The sequence below is a fragment of the Numida meleagris genome, chromosome 1 (assembly GCF_002078875.1).
Source record: "Numida meleagris isolate 19003 breed g44 Domestic line chromosome 1, NumMel1.0, whole genome shotgun sequence".
NCBI lineage: Eukaryota > Metazoa > Chordata > Aves > Galliformes > Numididae > Numida > Numida meleagris.
Window position 1 is genome coordinate 141,545,485 of NC_034409.1, and position 10,266 is coordinate 141,555,750.

Here is a 10,266-nt window from a genome sequence, read left to right on the forward strand (position 1 = left end):
AAGAAATCCTTCTTCCCCAGAAGAGTGATCAGGTACTGGAATGAGCTGCCCTGAGAGCTGGTCACCGTCCTTGGAGGCGTTCAAGAAACATTTAGATGTTGCACTAAGGGACATGGTTTAGTGGGAAATATTGGTGGTAAGTGGGTGGTTGGACAGGACAATCTTGGAGGTCTTTTCCAACCCTGGTCGTTCTATGATTGTATGATTCTATGTTTGGTGCTGTAAGGAGCAACAAATTCACTTAGTGAATAATGCTGCAAACTGATGGAAATAAGAATAGAGATTTTGGTTACGACCTGGCAGAGATAATGTTTGTAATTTTGTCTTTGTTATTAGGCTGGTAGCAACCAGCCAGCAGCAAACTCTTATGAAGATATTTCAGAAATCATGTAATAGAAAAATTCTTTTTGTATTGTACCCAATTTCTAGCAGCCAATGATTTATAGACTACCTAATAGAGATGTTTTAAGTCTGAACTTAATATCTAGTGAAAGATAAACTTATTTCATCAACCCAAAAATCAGGGATGCATCAAAATGTCACAAAGATCTTTGATGGAGCTGAATACAGAGATTACCTATTACCTACTGATCTATCCATAACTTTTAGACAGGCAGCTTTGTCACTCCTTTGCATAAGCGATAAGCTTACCCTAAAAAAAGTAATCCAAGTTTTCAACATGAAGAGATTGTTGTCCACCACTCATTTGGCAGGAAAGGAGGAGAGAAATAACAAAAGAACAGATGGTAGAAAAGATACACCAACATGTTGTATGCAACAGTGAAGACTGGAATATTGTAGGGGAAAAAAAAAAAAGTGCTTTATTTGCTTTAAAATGATAGACAAAGAAGATCTTTAGCTAAATGCATGTGACAACATAAGCTTCCAGACACAAGAAATAAAGCGGTATTATTCTGGGTGTCTTTTTACTATTGAAAATAGCTGAAAAATCCCTGGTGTGACACGACAAGGCAAGTAAGCGTCATTGTCTAGAAATGCAGCATTGAACTGGAAAAAGCATAGCTTTTATCTGCTGTTCATAGGGCACTGGTATTGCTGCTTTTGGGTTGACAAAAATTGTGAGTATCTCCAAATAAAAGTCCATAAAAGTCTTAACCTAATCATCCACAAGGGCTGTAAAACCTGCAATACTTTTTTGTCCTCAGGGCTGCTTAAAAAGCCATGACACTTCTGCCACTGGCCTGAACATATCTGTAATATAGGACTTTGTAATAACAGAGCAGCTGTGGCAGATAACATATCTAAATGTAAGATAGCACGTCTGAACTCATCCGTAGCCTTTGACTACAAGAAGTGATTTAAATTACTCATGCTACATTTACTTTTTATATACAATATTTAACAAGCAATCTTCAAGTAACCCTGTGAGTACCTGGTGATATTGCCACAACAAAATTTGGGAGCAGCGTTAGAGCCTCAGGAGACAGATATCAGTCTTGGAAATAATTATGGAGAATGTGCATTAAAGTGCATGGAAAATTCTTGAAGACTGAGACAAAGGATATCATGTGTAAATGTTCACACTCAGGTAGGTCTGGGCTGAGGAATGTTCCTCTTTCATATGCTTGGGAGGTTACCTCCAAAGGCACCTTAATGTCAACAGCAGGGAAGCCTTGGTGGAATACAGTCTTCCTTTGCTGTATTTAAGCATGGCAGCTAAGGGATTTTTCTTAAGTATTCATTGTTTGTTCAACCAAAGCACTATTTACAGAATTTATTGGAGTTTTAGGACCTTTCAGAATTAAAATAGTGATTGCTTTTTTTTCCCAGCTATACCATGCTGTCTCATATGTGAAGTAAAAGAACAATCAGTACAGCTTTGATCTTAAACATTTTAAACTTAAAACCACACAGCCTGTTCTTAAGTGTAAAGTCCTTAAGAATACTGTTCTTAAGAGTCAAGATGCAAACTGTGTAAATTATATTTGAATAAAAAGGGGATAACTATGGCAGTAGATTCCTACTGGGATTTGCAGAGTTCTCACACTAATGTTTGGAAAAGCAGTGTACAGTGCCTGAGACTCTGAATAACAGTGGTAACTTTGACTCAGGAAGAACTGAGATTGCATTCTGTTCTGCAATCAGAGAAAAAATGACTCTTTAATATGATTTAATTATATTTGAATTTGTATGTAATTCCTCTTTTACTTGTTGTCTTTACACTTCTAAGACTGGAAGCAAATATATCTGCAGAGAAGCAATTTTAAGGCACACAGTACTTACAACGCTAAGCTATTACAAGTCAATATTCTTCCCAGATAATGGGCATTAAATGTAGATTTATTATTTGAAAACATATTGCAAATTCATGTGTTCTGCAGCGGATCTGACTGGAAAAATGCAGTCTTCACCAAGAGATTGAAGAGGGCTGAATATTGTAGTTAATGTATGACCTCAGCACCATTTAAATACATAAAAAAGACAAGGAAAATTTTTATCCTTTAACACCTACGTTAAATAATGAGATAGGCAAACTGAATAGACAAACAAGAGCCTAAGTGTCTGCTGTGCTTCATTCATACAGCACACTGCTTAAGCCCAAAAACTTAAGAATATGCCAATCCAAACACAAAAGCACCTGAATGTTTTTCAGAGAAATACTGCCAGCACAAACCACAGTTTTTTATTTTGATATTTTGATGGGAATAAAATGTATCATATCTTTGAAAACAGACACTTGGTTCTCTTTATTTAAATAACTGAAAGCAGTGTACACAAACACAACATCTACCTGGACATTTTCATAATCATATTAATCATGCTGACTTTCCTTGCTGCTTTTGGTTTTAGTTCAACACATTCCTGGCAGTTTTTCTGTAGTGGAAATTAACAACTCAAGAACGTGATTATAATAAGAACTTCAAGGCATCTTCTGTTTACAGAGCAATATGCATAATTTGGACTAACAGAATTCGTTGCTGATGGCCAAAGACTTTATTAGACCAGAATACAATTATTACCAGGTTAATATACTCAATGTTTAATTAAATACTGAAATCTTAAAATACAGAAATAGGAGGAAAATTGCTTTTCTTCCTACAACTTCTTCCAGCCATGTCTTTTCATCTCCTGCTGTACTTACTCTGTGTTACACCATGCCCATTTTTCTTTATCTTCTCTTCATTTGTGTCTGGTTTCCTTTCTTTTCCACAAACTTTGGTGACAACTGAAAAGGGAGTTTAGATTTTATCTTTTACAGTGAGAAACAATTTGAAAACTCAGAACACATTAGTTTTACCAGAACATGTAGATACTAATACAAAATTGTGGTTGAGTTACTTGCATATTAATGGTAAAATTACTGTAGAGTAATAATTATGTGATTAGGAGAACTCAGGCATGGAGAGGGATAGGTCTGTCACTGATGGCAGATAAGATAAATCATCTTCACGCCAGTAAAGATACAAGGTACTTCATAGAACTAGGTCTGATGTATGCCTAATTTTTAGGAGGCCATGGTTTTGAGATGAATCCCATTCCTTCTGAATTCTTCCCTGAGCTCCATTTTCTTGTACTGTAATAAATAGTCTTGAATTCTTATGTTTCGTACAATAACACAGGCAATGAAATGCAGGTGACACAATTATGTTTAGCAGACTCATCAAGGCAGGGGAGGTATATTGGCTTAGGGAGGTGTTATCAGCCATGAAAGACCAATGTGCAATTTCAGGTGGGTGTGTATGAAGCGATGAAGCAATGTTGGACGAATGAACCTGGTGAAAGAGCTGAAAGTCAGTTGGCAAGTGTTCTCTTATTTGCTATAAGTTCACAAGCAGCACCAGAAGGATGAAGACAAATGGCCTAGCAACACAGTGGGAGGAAACTCCAAACAACGGCACCAAGAAGCTAACCATAGACAGTTCTGTCACCATGATGTTCACCAGTAGCTTTTGAGGAACAGTAATCTGATATCAAAATGAATGTAGATTCATAGTCCCTGTTCTTTCACCACAGTCTGGGCTGAGTGTATTTCCATGGGAATCAGAAATTGAGTTCCAGTCCTCCTCTCACAGAGATTCACACTTTCCAAGTTCAAAAATATTTTTGTATCCCTGGGATCCTTTGAGCTCATGCTGATATCCAGCTCACATGTCTGGCAGCCACAGAGGATTAATATCTGGCAAGATAACAGTTTGCTGCCAACAAAATCAGTAATTTGCAAAAGGAAGGAGTGCTTCATAAATGCAGTGGAAAAATACATACCAGTAGGAGTTAAGTTTCCAAATAATTTTTAGGTTTTTGCTATGTTACTATCTAAAATGCCAAGTGAGGAAGGTACTGCAAAGAAAAGTATAAAGCATATTTACAGTTACCCAGAGACCACTGTCCATATGCACACTCTGTACATTGTAGACTGCTGGGTTATTTCCAAGCTAAATAGGGAAAGACTCTGTATAATCAACAGAGTGTTACAGAGTGAAAACATGAACAAAAACAGTTACTGTAAAGCATCAAACACTGTAGAATCACATTCCATCTTACCTCCTGGGACCTATTCTCTCACCTGATAGAAATTGTTCAAACACAATTACAATATTTGAATAACACCTCATGAACAGGAATCATAGAATTATATATTGTTTTAAATTGAAAGAAACTTTAATGATCGTCCAGTCCCAACCTCATGCCATGGGCAGGGCTGCCACCCACCAGCTCAGGCTACCTACAGCTCATCCACCCTGACCTTGAACACCTCCAGGGATGGGGCATCCACAGTCTCTCTGGGCAACCCATGCCAGTGCTTCACAGCCCTCTGAATAAAGAATTTCTTCCTTATGTCTAAATTAAATCTCCCCTCTTTTAGTTTAAAGCCATTACGCCTTGTCCTATCACTACACTCCCTGATAGAGTCCCTCTCCAGTTTTCCTGTAGGACCCTTTAGGTGCTGGAAGGCTGCAATGAGGTCTTCAAGAACCATCTCTTCTCCAGGCTGAACAAGCCCAGCTCCCTCAGCCTGTCTCCATAGGAGTGGTGCTCCAGTCTTCTGAGCATCCTCATGGGCTTCCTCTGGATCCACTCCAGCAGCTCCATGTCCTTATTCTGCAGGACCCAGAGCTGAACGCAGCATTCCAGGTGAACTGAGCTAATATAAATAATGGCATCAGAACCTCCAAAAAGATATGAATTTCACCTTATGAAATTGTATCTGTAGTCTGCAAGATACATGGAAAGCGTGCAGAAACAAGCACCAAATATGATGAAGGTTCTCAGTAGGGCTGCAACAGGAAAGATCAGGAAATCAAGTTTTAGATTAATTCTACAAAAGAGGAATAGTGGAGATATAAATGAGATGGAGATGGACTTCAAAAGTGAGGCTGCTGTCACAAGAACCTTGAGTAAACAACAGATTCAAAAGCAGGGAAACTGAATCTTCAAATTTGGAAGTGATCGTGACGTTAAGTAAAAGAAAATTCTTATATAAAGACTGATCATTAAAAACGTTGGCTGAAGATCTAGCCCCTAGCCAACACAGCATATGGATAGGGTACATTTTCCTTTACTCTTCTTTGCTTTGTCTGCTTTATGTGCAGTACATCTGTAACCTGACTTGTTCTACTTCTCTTCCTCCACTTTCAGAGGACTGAAGAGCTCTCTACAATTCACATCACTCACTTTAGCCGTACATCTAGACAGGTGAGCTGTATTGTAAAACTATCTTGTCAGAAATCTTCCTAGTTACCCACAGCTGTCACACGTGTGAGCGAGCCTCTGCTTCTGTGCTGTTTCCTTTCTGAGTGAGGAGCCTTATTCTGATCAGAGACTCTTCCTTTCCACCTGACCCGGGTTCACACACACCGAGAGCTGCAATGTGCAAAACATCTTACCAATATGCAGGGGCAACAGGGGGAGAGTCACTGAATTTTTGTTCACCTGTCACTCCAATCCTACTAGTTTCCTGCTTCTCATTTTCCCTCTGGGTTTTCCACCTCTCCGGAGCCCTGCTTCTCACCCTGTGACACTGACCACATGGAGCAGCCCTGCTCAGCCATCTGCAGGAAACTTGAAGTGACACAGCAAAACTCCAGCAGGAAGCAAGGTAAAAGGCTCTCTGGTAAAAGGCAGCTGCCAAGGCACTGGGATGGTTTCTATTTTTTAGTTTCAGTACACACTTGTATTTCAAAGTCTGCTCTCTGGGTATTTGACCCACACTGGCAAGTATTCATGAAAAAAGAGAATATCAATTCTATTGTTCATAAATTCTACTTCAGCAATTCTCTGAGCTCAAGCTGAGGGCCAGCTCACGTGCCTGGCAGCCAGTGATATTTAACTTCTGGCAGTGGAGTAGTTATTTGTCTACAAAATCAATAATTTATAGGGAAAAGAGAAGCTCATAAAACTAAGAGTAAAAGAAAAATGGTGAAATCACTGAAATACGAATGCAGGAAATAAATCACGCTTTCTCCTTCTGTACTAGGATTTTTTTTTTTTGAATGTTTTTACATCCAGTGGTCAGCTTAATGGAAATAAAATACCCAGGGTATAATTCTTAGTAGCATGCAAAGTACTGAGCCCCTATCCAACTGCCTGAGCAAGCAGCTGTTCTGCAAGGTAAAAGTAGTAGATGAATAACGAAGTTTTACTGTTGAAGAATATGTTGAGGCTAAGTGATCTAATCTTTATTTTCCTTGCCTTTAGCTGACCTTGTCACTGTCTCCACAGGAGACCTCTGATTTACTCACTTTGATCTTATTTGGTTGGGTCAAACAAGTTTCTCACACAAAGATCACAGATAACAGCAGAGCAGCTTGGTTTCAAGAAAGAAAGGCAAGGGGTCAGGAAAATGTACTCATGCCCAAGTTTCAACATGGAAAGTTCAAGCTTGTAGTGGCATCACAGACAGCTGGATTTGTGGAGCATGCATCTCTCAAGGGTACTGCGCAGATTCTTCCCATTCTGCCCTTTAGTGGAAGGATGTAGCAGAAGCTCCATGCATGAAAACTCATCCTGCTTCTTCTCTCTTTGAAAAGTTTTTTTCTCGATTTAACCAAAAATATAGCTCAGAGCTACTAGTGCTAGCAATTTAATTGATTTTCAGAGTAGAGTGTTCTCTCCGAAATTGCTTTGTTCAACAAAACATGAAATAATGTGAAAAATAAACAATTTAGCAAAGCTGCAGGCACAGAAAATACAGCACACTGTCAAATAGTGACCCAAATTTCAGACAGCATTCACCACACAAATCTGAACAGCTACCTCCAGGAGGATCCATGGTGGGAGGGGAAGGTAAATAGTTGATGGTATATACTTGGTCTACAGCTTATGTCATGCTGGGTGTCAGCGTAAAAGAGAAGAGGAGGATATGAGTAACAGAAAAAGCTAGCTTATACTTGTATTCTGTTTTCCCAGGAAGGAATTTCTTGACTCATATTTTCTCCTCATGCTGTCTTAAGACAACAAGCAATGGACAAGTTATAGTTTGAAGGTGAAGACAGTGCATGTCACATCTTACTTGAACTTGCTTTCTTTTTTTTCCAAGATGCACTACTGCAACCTACTGGAACATGTTGCGCAGAAAGGTAGTGGATGCCTTGTTCCTGGATACTTTCAAGGTCAGGCTGGACAGCGCTCTGAGCGACCTGATCTAGCTTAGGCATCCACATTCTTTGCAGGGAGTTGGTCTAGATGACCTTTAAGGGTCCCTTCCAACTCAAATGGTCCCATGATTCTATGATTCTAACCTGATAGCTGTGAAACAGTTACAGCCACCTAATGAGACAAACTGACTCTCCTAAATGCAAGAAACCCCAAATATCATTGGCTATTCAGCCAGGTGGCAGTGCTTCACAGAAACACAGTCAGCCTTCACAGCATCCTGAGTAGGTAAAGTATCACCTCCAAAGTGGGAGACTCACACCCAAATATTTGTATGCACTTGAGTATGTTCATAATGTTAGTTTCAGGCTGCAAGACCAAAATGTAGAAAGAGTCATTAGTTTGAGAGGAACTGCTTTTATGAGTACAGTGAGCAGATTTCTCTTTGTCTGAAGTATCTTTGGTCCGCAGTAAGATACCTGCAGTACCAGCAGAAGGGTAGGCACTAAACAGTATGGAAAGAAAGGCACACGACAGCTCACAGTCCAAAGAGAAAAGGAAAGGAAGTATAAAAGATGATTATACATAGAGACTTACGGCCTTGATCATGGTCTGTGTTCTGGTTTCAATTTTATGGATGTAAAAGAAGGCTATAAAACATCCATTTCTAGTTCTGGAAGTGGAAATTACTTCTTGGCAATGCAGCTCTTATGTCCACTATTCTGTCCATTAATGCACTCTTACAAAGGATAGAATCTGACAGCCATGTAGAATGTCCATGGAAAGGACTGTGACCAAAGCAATCTGTATTCTAGTCTGCACTGCAAAAAAGACCTTGTGGTTGCTTGGAATACCTAGCCCTGCTACAGCTGGTATGAATGTTGCACCAGCTCCTGACCACACCGAAGTCTTAGAGGCACAAGAATAGTACAAGTTTGTCCTCAACTCCTGATGACAGGACACGGAATCAAAATTAAAACAGAGGATAAAGTGGTACACTGCCTACGTACATCACCCAGGTGATAGCTAGTCCTGTTTTGATACTGCAGTATTCAAACTGCCTTTTATTTCCAGGGCAATATGTAAAGTTTATCCCAATTATTCATTAGAAAGGCCACTAATTACGTTAATCCTTGTGTTCCCCTTAGAAAAAGCTGATGCTAGCTATGACATTATGTACAGCAGGAGAGTTCTTAAGTTACCCAGCAAATGTCAGTGTATGAAGTAGATTTTCAGAAGTGCACAAAGCACCATTACCTTGCAGTTAACACGGTATTGTAGGAGTATGCTTTATTTCTCATATCTGAAAATACAGAAATTGCAGCTGCATGAGTCAACATAAAATATTCAAACTGTTAATGCATTAACACAAGTGTCAGTACCAGATTGCAAAGCTTAGCATAAAATTACAAATAACTAAATATGGTATACAGCATTTCTCTCCAAGCAATCAAAAACCTTGCATAATATTATAGTGCAGCTGGTTAGTAGCTCATGCAATGCAATTTAAGTCTCCTTAATGGATAAAAAGAACCTTCAAACAGTCTCTAATGAAATACCACTTTGGCCCCAACAATATCCTGAATAAATTCTCTCATAGGTTTTTTCTCCATTTCCTAGGCATGTTCATGACAATCAAAGTAATGACTTCTGTACATTAATAATATGTATTTTCACTTTTACCATACAATGTGAAAAGTGGGTGTTACTTATGTCCTTGTGTAGCTGTGCACAGTATGTTTTAGAAGGCCAAACACTGGATGGCATGTGAATATTCACAACAGCAAATGAATAGTCTACACGCTCAGAGTGGTGTAAAAGAAAGGGACAGTAGAAGTTCCTCAGCTATAGGGATTAGACAATACTAACACATTTGGCTTGTTGTGAGAAGTAATACTGCCCCAGAAACAACCTTACTCCCTGTCATGTTGAGATCCAGAACCAGAAAATTCTCATCTTCCCCTTGTAACTTCTGACATATTCAATAGCCCTGGTAATTGAATTACACTTCTAGGGCTTCCTTAGCATGCTGAGATGCCAAACCAGCTAACTACAGACAATTGAAGTCTGTAACTTGAACAGAAAAAAAAAACCATGAATAAATCAGCAGGACATTAGATAAGTAAAAAATAACAAAAATAGTGCTTTAATGCAGAAGCCAAAGTTTCAATATAAAATGTGCTCTATGATGTTTGCTAAAATAATAGGGTGGGAAGACTGTTCTCAAAACTGGACTCTGGTATGTGTTCTCATACAGAAAATAAATCACATGCATCTTGCTAGCATTTAGATGTGGAAGAACTGCCTGGAGCTATGACAGCAGCTAAATGTTTCATTCTGTGAAAAATTAATATTTTCAGCAGCAGTAACCAGCACTTTATGGAGATCAGATAGATCATTGCAATAAATACGAGGTGCAGAAGGACGGACCATATGTTTTCTTAATTTATTATTTCATCTCTTCACAGTATATACTGATGCACTGATGCTAAGACATGTAAAGCATTAAAAGAAAGAGATGTGTATCAGGGGCTGTAGAGCTTTTGTTTGGTTTTGACCATTAAGTTGTAGCAATAGGCCCAAGATTAAATTACTCGTTGCCATTTACAGGGAAATGATATGAAAACATTTCCGTTCTAGAACTGAAAAGTAAATGGTAAATTAATTGCCTTGCCAAGCCATTGTATATCCTCTTGGAGAAACATGTTGAAG